This window comes from Athene noctua, chromosome Z (genome assembly GCF_965140245.1).
Source record: "Athene noctua chromosome Z, bAthNoc1.hap1.1, whole genome shotgun sequence".
NCBI classification, from domain to species: Eukaryota; Metazoa; Chordata; class Aves; order Strigiformes; family Strigidae; genus Athene; species Athene noctua.
In genome coordinates, this window is record NC_134077.1 from 38,201,768 (window position 1) to 38,218,292 (window position 16,525).

Sequence of the window (16,525 nt, forward strand, 5' to 3'; positions counted from 1 at the left end):
AGGTCTATTAAGGGTGGAGCACTAGGGGTTGGTTTGGAAGTGACCTTTAGCTCGGGCCATTCCTCCACAAGTTGCTCTAATTTTTGAGTCGTGAGTCCATCCATCAATTTCCAAGGAATGCCTTTCTGAAGCCCTAATTGCCACAATCCCAATCGAGTTAGGGACCTATCTTTCCCAGGATTCTGAAATCGGGGTGATCCAAAGCCTTGTCCCTTCCTCATTGATGATTGTCGCCCACTAATTTGCTCTGCAGCTCGCACAACCCTGGTTTCAGTTCTTTGAGATGGTACACCAACAGGACCATATTTTCTCCCAAAATTAATTAATTCCTGAGCTACATCTCCCCATGTCCATACTTTCCTCCCTGGCCGTTGATGGTCAGGGGTCACTATCCCCTCCAGAGCGGCCGTTATTCCTTCTCCATTAGGAGTGTTTTGAATCTTCCCTTGCAAATGAATAGCAGTGGGTTTCAGGGAGTCAGGGAGTCCTCGTATCAGAGGAGTCATCCTCTCTGGGTCCACAGGCATCATCATCGGAGAGCCTTGGTTGGGCTTGAGCTCCCGATCATACATCATCTGCAGACAGGCTGCCTTCTGTACACTTTCCACTAGTTGATGCACCGTACCTGTTATGGCAAGGGGATCTCCCCTCTCCAAGGGGTTCAGCCCTTCGGCCCAGTATGCAACTCTCTGAGTCAGAGACCACGGGGCTCAGCAGTCGCCAGTGGTTAGAAACACACCCGGACCCCAATATCCTTCTGCTTCTTTCTCAGACAGTAGAATTCCATCCCCTCCTGACAGAGACACTCTCCACACGTATTCTGTCTCTGATTCTTTTGCAGTCCTTGAAAAATCTTTTTTCAGTTTTGCCAATTCAATTGATGTAAGTGGGACTTCTTTGGTGATAACCTGAGGACGGTTATCACTATCGTCCTCATATAGATACTCTGTTTTAACCAGTGGATACATGTGGGGGTGACTTCCTAAAGTTTCTTTTGCCTTCTGCAAATCTCCTTGGGGATAGATTTGACGTATCCCTTTCTCCAGAAGTTTCACTTCTGCCTCGGCATGGGTATCTGTCTCTGACAAAATGTATTCTCTCAATTCATCTTTCAATATTCTATTTTGATCCCTTTCCTCCTCTAACAACCCTTTAGTATCTCTCAATTGGTTCTGCAGGGTCTGTATGACCGTCTGCAGCGAGTCTATCAAAGTGTCAATTTGGCTATACTTCTCCTTTTTCTCTTCCATTGCAGCTGCCAGACTCGCTCCTAGCACTGCACAAATTGTAGCTTTTCCTTTCCCCTTTCTAACCTTAGCTTCCTTCTGCAATACCCTTATCCGATCCACCACACTCTGTGGTTGGAACCAGTGGTTTTTCTCCCAGTCTCGCCCCTGAATTGAGGGACGGGATCTGTGTGCCTCCAAAAGATCATATAATATATCTATTCCTTCAGCCTCTGAGGGCGCATCATCACAGACCATTCCTTTTCCCTTTCTCTGATACAAAGGGGACATCGTCCTGAGAGGGTCAAAACTTAATGTCAAATTTCCCCTATTCTCTCTCAGGAGACCAAATATGAATCTCACACAAAAGCAATGCAAAGGGTTTTTCGTCCTGAGAGGGCCACAACTTGATAAATAACTTTCACCCGTTCACTCTCAGGAGGTCACAACTTAACGCAAACACAAATGCAACATCACTGTCCACGCTCACCCTGTTTGCTCTCAGGAGGTCACAACTTAATATAAAACACAGAGAACTTTTTTCACCCTGAGAGGTTTGCATTCAAGACAACAAGGTAACACAGCACTCTCGTCTCAAGGGATCCTGTCCGTGACGCCAATTTAAAAATGTCCCGATCCGGTATTGGGGGAGGGTTCTTAAAAAATCCCGAGAGCGAGATTAAGACACAAACGAGGTCAGATGCTGCATAACCTTATGAACTTTATTTCTATAACAACTAATAAGAGCGATAGGACAGAGAGGAAAAAGTCGGAATCCCTAAGCAAGAAGGAAAAGGTCGGAATCCCTAAGCAAGAACACGGTAGAGGCGCAACTAATTACCACCACCACGTCCGGGGATCCGGCGATGTTCTGTCGGTCCAATGATGCTCCACGTTCCTGGCTCCGAGTTGGTTCCCCTCTTCTTGTTGGTTCCCATCTTCTAGCTGGTTTCCCTCTTACAAAGGAGTACTCAGTCTGTCTTTTTTATAGTCCCCGTCCCCACAGTTTGTCCGCCCATTTCCACGGGGCTCGTTGCTGTAGGTGCCACCCCATGGTCCTCCATGTGCGCATGCCTGGGTGTCCATGGTGGTCGTGCTGGCGAGGGGCCAATCTGTCTCGCCGCGGTTTCCCCTCCACCCGGCTCACGCGCTCGCGCGCATAGGCGCAGCTCGATAGATGACTGCTGATGTTCTTGTCTAGGGCGGATGTGGTTTTCGTTGGGGACTGTGTGTTTGCTCCTTTACGTTGAGTCAGGAGGTGGTCGTCGTGGAGACAGCGATGTTGAGACATAATAAAGTCCAAAAGTTCCTTACAGCAATGAATATTTGAAGCTTCCCCATCAAAGAATCATGACAACAGACGGAGCAGGGACTGTTAGGACATCTTGAAATCAGTGGTCATATCTATAACTTCTCTTTCTCTTCTTTCTAAACCTAAATTCACTTTTCCACTTTCTTTCACCCATCTCTATTATGTGCCACTTCATGGGCAACACAATAAATTTTCACTCTTTGATTGATGCAGTCCCCTTTGGTGTTGGTCACCTTTATTTTGTACTTTTGAGATCATAGTAAATGAACCATCAAATGTCCATCAAGTGGACGTTAAGAGGTGCTTAAAGCCTTCTTGGAGTGAATCTCTAATAATGAAACTAGTTGTACTGAGGGAATCCAGCCTCTTCAGCCAGAAGACAGAGAGTGGGATAATGACCCCCCCACAATCCAGCAGGAGATAGCCAGTGACCTACCGCATCACACAGACATACACAAGTCTGTGGGACCAGATGGGATACATGCGAGGGTGCTGAAGGAGCTGGTGCGGTGCTCGTCAAGCTGCTTTCCATCATTTACCAGCAGTCCTGGCTGACTGGGGAGGTCCTGATAGATTGGAAACTGGACAACGTGATGCCCATATATACAAAGGGTTGGAAGGATGATCCAGGAAATTACAGGGCTGTCATCTTGAATTTGGTGCCCAGGAAGCTGATGGAGCAGCTCATCCTGAATACCATCATATAACACATGTGGGACAAGCAGATGCTCAGGCCCAGTCAGCATGGGTTTACTGAAGGCAGGTCCTGCTTGACAAACCTGAACTCCTTCTAAGACAGGGTGACCAGCTTATTAGATGAGGGAAAGGCTGTGAAAGTTGTCTACCTTGACTTTAGTAAGGCCTTTGACACCATTTCCCACAGCATTCTCATGGTGAAACTGGCTGCTCGAGGCTTGGATGGGCACACACTTTCCTAGTAAAAAACTGTCTGGATGGCCGGGCCCAAAGAGTTGTGGTGAACGGAGTTAAATCCAGTTGGCAGCCGGTCACGAGTGGTGTCCCCCAGGGCTCGGTTTTGGGGCCACTCCTGTTTAGCATCTTTATTGATGATCTGGATGAGGGGATTGAGTGCACCCTCAGTCAGTTTGCAGACGACACCAAGTTGGGGGGGAGTGTTGATCTGCTCGAGGGTAGGGAGGCTCTGCAGAGAGACCTGGACAGGCTGGAGCCATGGGCTGAGGCCAACTGGAGGAGTTTCCATAAGGCCAAATGCCGGGGGCTGCCCTTGGGCCACAACAACCCCCAGCAGGGCTACAGGCTTGGGGAGGAGTGGCTGGAGAACTGCCAGTCAGAGAGGGACCTGGAGGGGCTGATTGACAGCCGGCTGAACAGGAGCCAGCAGTGTGCCCAGGTGGCCAAAGAAGGCCAATGGCATCCTGGCTTGTGTCAGCAATAGCGTGGCCAGCAGGGACAGGGAAGGGATCTGACCCCTGTACTCAGCACTGGTGAGGCCGCACCTTGATTACTGTTTTCAGTTTTGGGCCCCTCACTACAAAAAGGACATTGAATGACTCAAGCGTGTCCAGAGAAGGGCAACGAAGCTGGTGAAGGATCTGGAGCACAGGTCTTATGAGAAGCGGCTGAGGGAACTGGGGTTGTTTAGTCTGGAGGAGGCTGAGCGGAGACCTCATCGCCTTCTACAGCTCCCTGAAAGGAGGTTGCAGAGAACTGGGGATGAGTCTCTTTAACCAAGTAACATGTGATAGAACAAGAAGTAATGGCCTCAAATTGCACCTTTAGACTAGGTATTAGGAAGCATTTATTTACAGAACAGGTTGTTAGGTGTTGGAATGGGCTGCCCAGGGAGGTGGTGGAGTGCCCATCCCTGGTGGTGTATAAGAGTCAGGTTGACATAGTGTTGAGGGATATGGTGTAATTGGGAACAGTCAGTGTGAGGTTAATGGTTGGACTAGATGATCTTAAAGGTCTCCAACCTAGATGATTCTGTGATTCTATGATTCTTTTTAGATCCCACAAGGAAAATATTCTTTTTCATTAGAGCTCAATTATAAGAAAAGGTAGTTACTGTATTTCATTTTAAATTGTGTACTATAAAATAGTATTTGCTGTCTCTTTATTTCAAAAACCTTTATAATTTAAAACCTGGAATTACCCATATTAATCTAAAATGTAGAGTTAGATTAGTGAAGATAACTCCATCCAACTCTAATTCACCTTCATTAGTTATAAAAAACTTTACCTCTATTATAATTTCATTTTTTCCTTAATTCAGTAATAATTTAGCAGAAATTAACTACAATTTTAAGACCAGGAAAAAACATACCTTTTCCATAAACATGAACTTTAATTGGATAGGATTCATTTCCAGCATTTTTTCTTTTAAATATGTAAGATCCTTATTAATCTCTGAATTGTGTTATGAATCAGTGCTGAAGGTTTAAAAACATATATAAATAACTTTTTCTCCTTGATATTTTTTTTTCCTTTTGATACTGTGTTTATTCTTAAATTAATCATTCATGTCCAGCATGCAGAATGAGTATGAAACTAGAGTTTAACCTAAACCTCAAAAAAGTAGGAGACTGCTATTAGTTGTTGCCCCTAAGTGATCTGTTTACAATCTCAGTCTAAGTCTTTGGGAAACATAAACTACAAGAAGTAGCCAAGTTACATACTATGGGAGTTCAGTGGCACTATGCTGTTGTAGATGCAAGTATTAACACAGTAATGATTTAACAGGAAATCTAGATTTATTAATAGCTAGCAGCACTTGAATATTAAAAAATAATTCAGGAAATGTTATAAAAATAGTGACTTATCTACTGATTCTAAGATTACAAGATTCACATTGACTTACTTTATGGTATCTTACATCTATACATATGTACATGTGCAGATATAAACAGAAAACATACAAACACAGACAGACGTACTGGATCCAGTAGAATGAAGTATGTACCCACGCACACCAGTAAGAGAGAAAGAGTGAGAGCTCAAAGTAAAATTTCCCTCCTCTCGAGTTAAGAGTAAATAAACACAACATCTTAGCATTCCTCTATGGATGATAATTGAGACGTGTGGGTTGACTTTGCACTGGCTTTCCACCAGCTCTGACAGCAGATGACTACTTAAGGATTTTGATACCTGAGAGGGGTCTCAGCTCAGGAGAGATGCTGGTCACAGGTCCACTGCGATCCAGGACAGCTCAAGGGGTTTCCCTTGTGGTTGCAATTTATAGGGTCCAAGATAGTTGACTTTTGTCGTATCCCTTTGCTCACACCCAGCTCGAACAATTAAGTATTCTGGTGTCTTCCAGCAGTTACACAAGAACTTGATGAATGTGCAACTCTGTTATTGTTCCCATTTGACAACACCCCAGGCACAGGTGTGTCAGGCCATTAGGAGATGATGGGTTGTTGTAACCATTTCGGATCAATCGGGAGGGCAAAAGCCAGTCTCCTTAAAGGGGCACTTTAGCATTCTGATTCACTGCTGTTAGCAGTCCTTCTCTCCACAGACTGCTGTATAGCTTGAGGGAGTGAAGTACTAAGGCTTGGACAAGTGGCCCAAGCCAGAGTTGACCTATAGATGAATCCTGTATATTTTATAACTGACAACTGTTGTACTAGTAGGTATTGTACTAAATATGTTTATCCTGAATATCTATATATATCTCCTTATCTTATGTGTAGGCAAGATAACAGATTGAAGTGCTAAGGTTTGGACAATAGACCCAAGCCAGAGTCAATATATAGATCAATCCTGTATATTTCATAGCTGACAACCATTTTATTAGTAGGTATTGTACTAAACATGTTTATGCTAAATATATACGTATATATGTATCCTTATTTTTCCTTGTGTATAGGTAAGATAACAAGGCCACAGAGACAGCTGTCTGGCCCTGTGACCTGGGGTGAGACCTTGCCCATAAATCAATTAGATAAGCTGGGAAACTCCCTTAGTTTCTCCCTTGAGCCCTGGCCAGGCCCTGGGAGAATCTAACGTGAGAATAGAACCAGGTATTTCCGCTTAACAAAGGTGCCAGCTATTCTGGCTTGCTGATTTTGGGGTATATAAGGCTGGGCCCGCTCACAGCGACTTTGGAAGCCTCACCGGCAGCGCGCAGGATTTCCCATTTGCTGGGACAGGCTCTCCAAACCCTCGCTGTAACTGGGGCTCCCCAGCGACTGCGGATCTGCATGCAAGTGGTGATGTATCTTTTCTTAATCACTATATTCTCTCTCTCAGGTAGTAATGATTTGATGCATTACCCTGTATTTTCCTTTGTTTAAGTGCACTATTCTGTCTTTTCTTACTGTATGTTTTATGTATTATTCTGTCACATTATTTAGTTATTTTAAGTAAAATACGCCTGTTTTTTTTCACTCTGGTGTCTGAGTTTAATTGGTATCCCTAATCAACAAAAGAGGGAGGTGGGTAGAATCACACCTAGCACCAAGAAGCCCAACAAGGAAGGGCAAGAAAGGCTGAGAGTTGCATCACCACATATGCTAGATTATGCTTACACACCGTCCTTATATTTCAGTAAAATGTTTGCCTCCTATTAGCAACTTTTGGACATGAAAGTATATAAGATCATTAATACTGATATTACCTTAACTAGTAATTTATTTTATTTTTCCCTTTATAATATGTTTGCTGTATAATTATTATTTTATTTTAATGCAGATTTTAAAATGTCCAAAAGCCAGAAGGTAATTTTGTAAAATTCCACCTAACCTCTTTATACCAAATGAAAGAGTGAACATAACAAAATTAATCATGAAATATGTCTGTTTAGGACAAAATTCAAATAATTCTTTACGAAGTGAGTGATTCTGCTTGATTCAGTGTCCTTTGATTCAAACCTGAAAAAATTGTGTTGTGTTTGTTATTTGACACTCTTTTGTATGGTATGAGAGACTTAAATATCATATGACTGTCTCACAGCTTGCTTGTGTCTGTGCAAACCTCCAAGAGAAGCTGCTGCGGCCTGTGAATTGGTCTGGGGGATGTTGCCCAGAGAAGTGGGAGTGTATTGAAGGATGCACCCCCCTAATTCCTTGGGTTGCATTGTCCGGACTCTTTACATAAGCCTCAAAGGGGCAGAGTGTACTGAGCTGGCCCCATCCTGGAGCCCTTTGTGGCTCTATTGTGCAGTCCAGACCCCATGCATGCATTGCTAATGAGCTGACAAGAGGCAAATGTTCCTGCCCCGAAGCCGGATGCAACAAAACCTGTTGAACTAAAGGAAAAAAATCAAACAACCAAGCAAAAATACCCAACAACCAAAACCTAAAGGTGGGCAGATATGCTAATCAGTGGATACGATGAACTTAAAAAGACAGCTGAAAATCTTGCTCTGTGTGCATCTACCATCGAGGCCAGATCCATGTGCACCCACCACCGAAGACTGAGGACCAACCAGACACCGCTGGATCCATGGTGGTGACTATTCTTGCAGCCCTATCCCACATCCTTGCTTTATTTCTGCCTTTTCCTTCCATTCTGTCCTAATGCTACCCCTATTCACTTTTTTAATAATAAGAACCTGGTTGGGTGTACAGCATTTGACCTCATTTTTGTCTTAATCTAGCTCTTGGGATCATATTGAAACCTCGCCCTTTATTGGATTGGGACATATAGTTATATTTTTCAATGTGGTAAAATGAAGCAACAATAGATAGATACATTTTAATGTATATAGAAAAACCACACATGATTGTATAGTCTCTGACACAAAATTATACAAATAATTAATTAATTTTTCTTTCAGGATGGATTATTTAATTACTAAGTGAGAAAAACATATTTTAATATTGAAATCCATAGTATATATTTTTCTGATAAATTCCTTTGCAGACTGGCACAAAATGTATGCTATGCTGATATAGAAGATGAGACTATTCAACGTTCCTGGGAGACTGGCTAAAATTCTGCCATGACATTAACGTGAATATTAATATGATTTACCTCCTCCTGATGGGGTTCGCTTTGCTCCTGTGTAGTCCCTTGATGTTCATTTGCAAAACTGATTAAAAAAAAAAAAAAGGATCTGAATTAGGATTACAGTTAATGAATCCGCATAATAAATGTCTTCATGCAATGGAAGTCAGTACTTGTCCCGCAGTTAATAAATTCTGACCTCAAAGCACAATATGCATGAGTGACACACAAACAGAGAAGACTGCAGAAAACAGCTACACACAGACAGATATTATCTGGCAAGAGCAGAGGAGAAAAATATGGCGCTTAGATACTGAGAAAACCCCTAGCATTAGTCAAGAATTGGGTTTGTGGGTTTTGGCTTTTTTTTCCATCACATATGTATTGAAGTTTCTTCAACCCTTTTCTGAGCAGAAAAATTGGACTGTGGAGATCCATAAACTTTGGCATTTTTTTTTAAACGTTTCCTCTTAATATTTACTATTTACTCAAGCCTTTTTCTGTTAAGTGTTAAGACACCTGCCCTCAGGTCCTCTGTGGAACACTTCTCTGAGTTCGTTCAGTTCTCGTTTCCATTATAATTTCTTTTTATTTAATGTATTACTTCCTCACTGATTCCATTTAGGTACTCACTCCAAACTGATTCTCACCCCAGATACACACAGAAAATCTGTCAAACCATCATTCATTATTATTGTTTGTGCACTGTAATTATCCCTTCATTCATGTTTCTCTTGCACACTCAGAGTGCAAACTCTTCCAGATGGGGACCTAGACATTAATATGTTCTCATACCCATAAAGCAGCTGTCAAATTTTAATTTTTAAGTATTTAAGAGTACTTGATTCTTTCATTTTTATATTAAAAAAGTTCAAAATATTTATGACAAATTCCTGAGTCTTAGTAATTTCCACAAAGAAACAGGAATGCCAACAGTGTCTAACAAGAAGTCTTCCTTAGCACATGTAAGGCATTTTTACTGAATCAGTGGCATCTTTACACAGTCATGCATCCTGCTGGTGCTATTCTTTTATACAGTTTGAAACAATCTGGACCACAAGAAATCATGTGAAAATAGAGACAGCATATTTTAAATACTTCACTCCAATTAAAAATAATATAAAATCCATTACTGGTCAAATGTAACAAAACAATTTCAGAAGGCTGAAGAGGCATCTGGAAACTCTTTTGTGTATTCCCTATTTAAAACATCTTAAGGGTATGAATCAGTAATACTCAGACCAAGTATTATTTGCATTTATGTTATCCTTCCACCTTTGTTGCTGAACATTTTAGTGTCTTACAGAGCAGATCTACAGCAGGAATCTTAATAGGGATACTGTTTCCATAACAACAAATAGGATTTGAAAAAAAAAAAAAAAACAACCCAAACCACAATACTCAATGGTTACTGTTCTTCACAGCACATAAAAGCAGTTATTCAAAATTAGGAGCAGTGTGACACTGAAAAAATAAATTAAGACAAAACGTGTTAACTATTCTGTTCCATATTTTGTAAATATTTAACTCATAAATACTTGAGCAAAAGCTATAAGAACCCAGAAATTTACTGTATTGTGTATGTAAAGCTGAATCATGACCTGGGAGAGGAGAGGGTTTTTTCATATGTACGATTAAATGAAAAGACAGTAACACTGAGGCAAGCCACGGAAACAAGCCATCTAGTTAGGTATAAATTGGGTCACACTATGGATAAATTAAAGGTCTAATTCTGTTTTCAGTGAGAGTCTTTGTTTTTAACTTTTAATTTGCATTCATGAATAAGGGTGTTGGTATTTTTTTTGTGTTTTTTAAATTTTATGATCTTTATCAACTACATTACACTTTATACACTTTGTTTTATTCTGAAAACGCCAGGTTTTACTAAGTTATTTTATCTATAGGGTATATATTTTTCTTTTATTTTCTTTCCAACATTTAAATTTCTGGTCATGTTTTCATATAATAATACTGCATGTTGGTCAGTGATGATGGGAAAATAAAATAATATTTCAGCACCATAGGCAGTGGTTTGTTTATTACAGGGAAAAACATTTATGCTGAATTGGTAAATAAAATTACACAAACTACAGTTTTATTTTTATCTTCTTATGAAATACACAGGTCAGATGAAAATGGAGTTTAAAAATTTAGAAATGTTATAAATAAATTTAGACTCACCAAGATTTAAAACCAAATTCCAAATTTATTGTTTGAATAGAGACAAGCAAACAGCACTGGGTGTGCTGGGAGTCTCCGCTCCACCAAGACACACACAGAGTTCTAAAAAGCAGCGTCTTTAATACTCCTGTACCACCGTCTTAACCAATCTCCTTCCGTCAGATAGTTGTCCTGCTCTTTTTCCATTGGGTCATTTGAGTTGCTGGGGTGCATGTCCTCCTCCTATTGGGTCTTTTGAAAGTCTTGAAGCCTTGGTCTCTTGGTGCACTTTTCTCTTATTGGATCTTTTAAAAGTCTCATCATCCCATCTTTTGGCGGGCTTTTCTTCAAGTGGCAGTTACATGTTATCTCTAGGTGGGGGTTTCTGAGAAGCGATTGCATATCAGCTCTAGGTGAGAAGCGATTACATTGCTTCAAGCGAATAGCACACTTTATATTTTATCCATAGATATTCAAACATTCATCATAATTATAATATAGGTTATAGTGATCACAAATAATTTCAGATCCACACAGGGTACCATATTCTATTTTTACAATATTTTAGACAGCAGGATATTATGGTTTAACATTTTCAAATCATTCAGGCATAACATACCCGCCTTGCTTAACTTAGCAAATTAGTTATAATAGTTTATTACAGTAAGATCTGACTCAATAGACATTTCCCAATGTAAATTTCAGAAATACAAGGTACTTGGATGATTCTGATATCATACTAACACATCAGAACTAAAGTAGCCATATCCTTAGTGATATTTGAGGGCAGTTTGATATGGAAAAGGTAATATTCGGTATCCCTTCATTAATATAAATGTCAGCTGCTAGTGTTCCTTCATTAGAACATCAAATTTCAATTGTGTATTTTTGGATCTGATTTCACCTCGTCATTATGGGTAAGAGAAAACTGACCATTCTGCAGAAACAACTTGTTCACACTCAGCCTGGGGAAAAATGCTGGGAAGTCTTAAAAAAGTTGTCAAGTTCCTAAAAACAAAAAAAGATGGAAGCTCTTAGAAAAGGGACTGCAATGACACCTTTATGATACTAACCATGACTGGTCTATTCCTACAGGGCTTCTACCTCCTAAACTATATGTTGAAAAGTCAGAACCACTATTTTTTATTTTTAATATACCAAGAACATATGATTTTGAACAAAGGAGTTGTTTTAAAGAGAGTCAGTGAATTGTATCCACAGATTTTGAATGCTGTGAAATATATCACATCTCCATTTAAGAAATTAATCAAGGCATTCATTAGATTTTTGTTAGTGCTGAGTGACAATAAGAAAGGCCTGAAACATTTAGGAATGTGTTGTGATAGATGTAGTGAAGCTGTGCAGGGAGAACATTAGGAGAGCTAAAGTACATTTAGAGCTCAACTTGGCTACAGCTGTTAAAGGTAATAAAAAATGTTTCTATAAATTCAGCAACAACAAAAGGAGGATTAGGGAAAATCTCCCTCCTTTACGGGAGGCAGAGGGAAACAGTAACAAAGGATGAGGAAAAGGCTGAGGTGCTCAACTGCACCTACTTTGCCTCAGTCTTTAGCAGTGTAACTGGCTATTCCCTGCACACCCAGACGTATGAGTTGGGAGATGGGGAGGGGAAGCAGATTGAGGTCAGCACAGTTGAAGAGGAGGTGGTCAGAGACCTGCTACACCTCTTGGATGCTGTCCTAGTTCAGCTAGGATAGGGTTAAGTTTCCCCAGGAGGGGGAAGGGATCTCCAGCCGGGTTATTCATACCATGCTGATGTCAGGTGTGGCACCGCAGCGTGAGAAGCTTTCCTTTGTGGCTTTTGTCACGGGAAGCACGCGCGCCGGGCTGGTTGTGTCCATTGCAGTATTTCCCTGTATATCTTTCGTCTTGTTTACTGTTATTACTGTTTATTGTTGTTATTATTGCTATTGTTCAGATTGTTTATTAAACTGTTGTATTAAATTTCTTCTTAATTCAACCCTGGGGTTTGTGCCCTACTTGTGTCCGAGGGTGGGGGAGGGACAAGGGCAACTTGATCACTGGTCCCAGCAGGGCCTAAACCACGACAGCCTTCTTTGGAGCAGCAACTTGGAGCACAAGAGGGTTGAAATAAGGCTCAAAAAGGGACAGATACTGACCAGAGTGTGTTGGAGCAATCTGCTGGGTGCAATTTTTTCTGTTTGTATTTGTACTGTTTGATACGAAAATGCTTGCAATGCTGGCCCACTTGCTTGCATGGTGGGGATGGATTATTCCTTATATCCACTGTGTGATACCAGTGCTGGTGTTTGTTTTTGTTGGAAAATGTGTAAAGGCTCTCTTTTTGCTGTACTGGCTCCTGACCACTTATAATGCTTTTGTATCACTATTGGTGGGGGTGGGCCAGTACCCGTTTGCTGCCTGGGCTTTTGTTAGGGGTTTAAGACCCTCTATGAGTGAGCCAGGGGAAGAGATCCTCTCGGTTTTAGAGAGTTTCAACTATACTTGAGAGTTTAAATTATCCTTGGAGCATGCAGGTCAGTGTGTTTGAGGCACAATGCTTTCTGAATGTCTGCCTGATTTCGGTTTTGGCCATGCGGCCCTTCTTTAACAATAGCAGTGACCGGAAACCTGCCCCGAGGTCAGATAATAGTGAGTGGCAAGGGGTGTGGGAAAAGACGGGCAAAGGCCTGGGTCAGTGGTAGCCTCCAAAGCTTTGTAATTTCACTACTGAACAAATGCAGAGCCCTGATAAGATGATGGAGTGGTTAGAAAGGGTGTGTTACCAGTCTGGCAAAACCCAGGAGACACAACACATTGTGATGTCTTGGGGACTTGCCCATGCCTACCATGTCCTTTTTAAGACCACTCACTGCCGTCAAGAGGGAGAAAGGGCTGCAAGACCTGAGAGTGAACTTCCTGGTAGAGCAGCTGGGCTGGGGGAACAGACAGAGCCAGTATCAGTCACCTCCACCAGCACAGCAGCTGAGCCAGAGAGCCAGCCAGTGCTGGTATCAGTCGCCCGGATACAGAAAACCAAATATACCAAAAAGTCAGCTAACAGAGTGGGGGATGGGGATGAGCCAGGAACAGCACAGGAACAGGAGGAAGTCCAGTGGTGATCGTCGGATCTCTATCCCCAACTGAGTTGCAAGACATGCAGAAGGATTTTGGCCGCCTGGGAGGCGAGCAGATTTGCACCTGGCTGCTCCAATGCTGGGACAATGGAGCCAGTGCTTTTGAAATGGAGGAGAGAGAGGCCAAGCAGCTGGGATCTTAGGCCAAGGAGGCTGGCATTGATAGGGAAATAGGGAAACAGACTCAAACCCTCAGCCTTTGGAAGCGACTCCTGCTCAGTGTAAGGGAGAGGTACCCCTACAACGATGATGGGTCCAGGCCCCTTTCACACACCTGATGTGGCAAAAGTTCCTGAAGAGCGCACCAGAAGCACACTCAAAAGCATTGGTAATAGTGTCCTGGCGGACAGACACCCACACTCTAGAGTGGATGGAGTGGTTGGCAAGCTCCGGCAATATGAGGGAAATCTCCCTTCATCTCAGCATTCCTGGGTTCCAGCTGTAAAGGATCAGTCTCGGATGGTCCAGAAAATGGAAGAGGACATGTCCTACATTCCACCTGCACAGGCCGATGTCTGCATTTGAAGTAAATGTTTCCCCACCCAAGAGAAAGACAGTAGAAGGTACAAACCATGGACCACCCTGTGTTTTTTCCTCCAGAACCATGGAGAAAACTTAGGAAGTGTGATGGACAGCCCACTCCCGGCCTGGCTGCATGAGTACAGCTGAAAGTGAAGACCATCACAAAAGGGGAGTCCTCCAAGAAGAGCGCAGCTCCAGTGTCCGGTCAGAAATCCCCCAGGCAGAATAGATTGGCCAATGTTATGCCTGACCCTCTTGAGGGGACTAGTGAATCATTCTTGCAAGAAGTGAGTGATGATGAGCAGGATTAGAGGGGCCCTGCATCCAGCCAGGTGGAGGAAAGGGATAATCAGATTTACTGGACAGTGTGGATCCGATGGCCTGGCACGTCAGACCCAAAAGAATATAACGCTTTGGTGGACGCTGGCGCGCAGTGCACCCTGATGCCATCGAGCTACAGTGAGGTTGAATCCATCTGCATCTCCAGAGTGACAGGGGGATCCCAACAGCTGACCCTATTGGAAGCTGAAGTGAGCCTGTCTGGGAAGGACTGCCATAAGCACCCCACTGTGACTGGCCCAGATGCCCCGTGCATCCATCTCAGGAGAGGGTACTTCAAAGACCCAAAAAGGGTACCGGTGGGCTTTTGGTGTAGCTGCCCTGGAGGAGGTTGAACAGTTGTCCACCTTACCCGGCCTCTCAGAGGATCCCTCAGTGGTGGGGCGGCTTAAGGTTGAGGAGCAGCGAGTGCCGATTGCTACCAGGACGGTGCACCGGCGGCAGTACCGCACCAATCGAGATTCCCTGGTCCCATCCATCAGCTGATTCGTCAACTAGAAAGCCAGAAGGTGATCAGCAAAACTCACTCACCCTTCAACAGCCCTATCTGGCCAGTGAGAAAGCCCAGTGGTGAATAGAGGCTAACTGTGGACTACCGTGGCCTGAATGAAGTTACACCAGCAAGGAGTGCTGCAGTGCCGGACATGCTAGAGCTCCAGTATGAACTGAGTCGAAGGCAGCCAAGTGGTACGCCACGATTGACATTGCTAACGTGTTCTTCTCCATTCCAATAGCACCAGAGTGCAGGCCACATTTTGCATTCTCTTGGAGAGGCATCCAGTACACCTGGAATCGATTGCCCCAGGGGTGGAACCACAGCTCCACCATTTGCCATGGACTGGTCCATACTGCACTGGAGAAAGGTGGGGCTCCAGAACACCTGCAGTTCATTGATGACATCATTGTATGGGGGGACACAGCCGAGGAAGTCTTTGAGAAATGAAAGGCTATTGAAACCATCCTGAAGGCCAGCTTTGCCATTGAGGAAAAGAAAGTTAAGGGGCCTGCAAGGGAAATTCAATTCCTAGGAATAAAATGGCAAGATGGGCGTCACCACATCCCAGTGGAGGTAATAAACAAGATAACAGCCATGGCCTCACCAACCTCTAAAAAGGAGACTCAGTCTTTCCTGGGCGCTGTGGGGTTCCGGAGGATGCACATCCCAAACTACAGCCTGATTGTGAGCCCTCTCTACCATGTAACCTGTAAGAAGAACGTATTTGAATGGGGTCCTGAGCAACAACAATCCTTTGAACAAATTAAACGGGAGATCGCCCAAGCAGTAGCCCTCTGGCCAGTCCGGGGAGGGCAGGAGGTTAAGAACATGCTCTACACCACAGCCGGGGAGAATGGCCCTACCTGGAGCCTCTGGCAGAGAGCACCTGGGGAAACCCGAGGCCAACCTCTGGGCTTTTGGAGCCGGGGATACAAAGGCTCTGAAGCTCATTATACAACAACTGAGAAGGAGATACTGGCAGCGTACTAAGGAGTTCGGGCTGCCTCGGAAGTGGTTGGCACTGAAACACAGCTCCTTCTGGCACCCCGACTGCCGGTGCTGGGGTGGATGTTCAAAGACAAGGCCTCCTCCACACATCATGCAACAAATGCCTCATGGAGTAAATGGGTTGCTTTGATAACACAACAGGCTTGAATAGGGAACCCCAGCTGCCCAGGGATATTAGAGGTGATCATGAACTGGCCGGAGAGCAAAATTCCAGGAAGTCATCAGAGGTGGAGGTGACAAGTGCTAAGGAGGCCCCACCATTTAATGAGCTGCCGGATGAGGAGAAGCGATATGCCCTGTTCACTGATGGGTCTTGTCACATTGTGGGAAAACATTGACGATGGAAGGCTGCAGTGTGGAGTCTCACACGACGGGTCACTCAAGCTGCTGAGGGACGGGGTGAATAAAGCCA